General features: G+C 30.6%; 1 pseudogene; it reads right to left on the bottom strand.

Moving 5' to 3' along the window:
* Positions 1 to 528: 528 nt before the first annotated feature.
* On the bottom strand, positions 529 to 647 carry LOC112481369 (annotated as a pseudogene).
* Between the last annotated feature and the right edge of the window lie 1,493 nt (positions 648 to 2,140).

Here is a 2,140-nt window from a genome sequence, read left to right on the forward strand (position 1 = left end):
GATTTGCATTTCTCTGATAATTAGTGACATTCAACTCCTTTTCTCGTAACTGTTGGCAACTTGAGTATCTTTTCAGATCCTCTTCCACTTACTTTCTTTTTCTTTCTTTCTTTCTTTCTTTCTTTCTTTCTTTCTTTCTTTCTTTCTTTCTTTCTTTCTTTCTTTCTTTCTAAATTTACTGAGTTGAAGATAGTGGACTTTATGGAGTGTTTGTCTAGGAGAGATATTTGTAAAAATATGACAGTAAAGTTGGTATGTGATAATGAAAGCAGTAACTTATTTTCAAACATATATGTACTAGACATTTATTTGTTGGAAATGTCATTCTTAAATGTGGTCACTAAGGAAGCGAAATGTAAACTATGTAACTATCACTCTAAACAGTTTTTTATTCTTTTAAAAATTTCCTTCAGAGATATTTTTCAAACCACATTATCATACATCTTATTACTTTATTGCAGTGATTATAGTATTGATCTCAAAAGATATATTGCTTAGTTTTTTGTTTGTTTATTTTGGTTTTTTTTACACCTATAGCACCTGGTGTTCCTAGGTGGTCTCCCATCGAAGTACTAACCAGGACCGACCCTGCTTAGCTTCCGAGATCAGAAGGGATCAGGCTTGTTCAGGGTGGCATGGCTGTAGAACTCTTCCACTTTTTAATTGGATTTTTTTTTGCTAATGAGTTGTATCATTTTGTATATATTTTGGATATTAACCTCTTGTCAGATATATAATTGGCAAATATTTTCTCCTATCCATAGATTGCTTTTTCATTTTATTGACTGCTTCTTTTCCTGTGCAGGAGCTTTTTAATATGATTTAGTCTCACTTATTAATTTTAGATTATGTTGCTTGTGCTTTAGGTGTCATATCCAAAATATCATTGCCAAGACCCATGTCAAGGAGCTTTTTCTGTGTTTTCTTCTAGGAGTTTTATGGTTTCAGGTCTTACATTTAAATCTTTAACCCATTACCCATTTGCCCCAAGAATACTCACCAGTGGCATTTAAGGCTACAGCATTTACCCTGAGATAACTTGCTGATTACAGTCCCAACCTTACCCCCAAAGTTTGCCACAAAATATTTTGCTTTTATTATTATTTTTACATTATTCTAGTATATCAATAGTCGTTGGAAACAAATTACATCATTCTATATATAGCATTCTGTTTTTAATAGTGACATTTCCATTTACAAAATATAATTCTCAATAGCTAAAAATGAAATCCTAGAAAACGTAGCATTCCTACATGTGATATTAAATTAATGATGGCAGCAAACTGCACTTTTTTTTTTTAAATGAGAAATGAGTTTAATCCATTTTGAGTTGATTTTTGTAAATGGTAAAAGGAGTGTAGTATCATTTTTTTTACATGTAAATATTTTTTTTTTCCCAGCATCATTTATTGAAGACACTTTTTCTCTATCGAGAATTCTTAGCTCCTTGTCAAATGTTAGTTGACCATATAGGCACGGGTTTATTTCTGGGGTCTTGATTCTGTTCTATTAGTCTACATGTCTGTTTTTTATGCCAGTACAATACTGTTCTGGTTATGATAGCTCTGTAAATAGCTTGAAATCAGAAGTGTAATGCCTTCACTTTGTTCTCCTTTCTTGAGATTACTTTGGCTGTTTGGAGACTTTTGTAGTTTCATACAAATTTTAGAATTACTTTTCCTACTTTTGTAAGAAATGCCATTGGAATATTGATGGAAATTGCACTGAATCTACAGATGACTTTGGGTAGTATGGACCTTTTAACAATATTAATTTTTCCAATCCATGAGCACAGGATATCTTCACATTTATTTGTGTATTCCTTTTTTTCATCAATATCCTACAATTTCAGTACAAAAGTCTTTTACCTCCATATATAGCTAAATTTTATTTTTCGATGTTATTGTTAATGGGATCATTATCTTTAATTTTCAGATAATTTATTACTATCTGTGTATAAAATGTATATTGATTTTGTATTTTGCAACTTTACTGAATTGTTGATTTGTTTTAGAAGTTTTTTTCAGTGGTATAGGATTTTCTACATATAAAATTATCTCATTTGCAAATAGAGACAATTTTACTTCTTCTTTTCTGAGTTTGAAGTATTTTATTTTTGTTGCCTAATTTCTTTGGCTAG

This window comes from Pteropus alecto, unplaced genomic scaffold (genome assembly GCF_000325575.1).
Source record: "Pteropus alecto unplaced genomic scaffold, ASM32557v1 scaffold14, whole genome shotgun sequence".
NCBI classification, from domain to species: domain Eukaryota; kingdom Metazoa; phylum Chordata; class Mammalia; order Chiroptera; family Pteropodidae; genus Pteropus; species Pteropus alecto.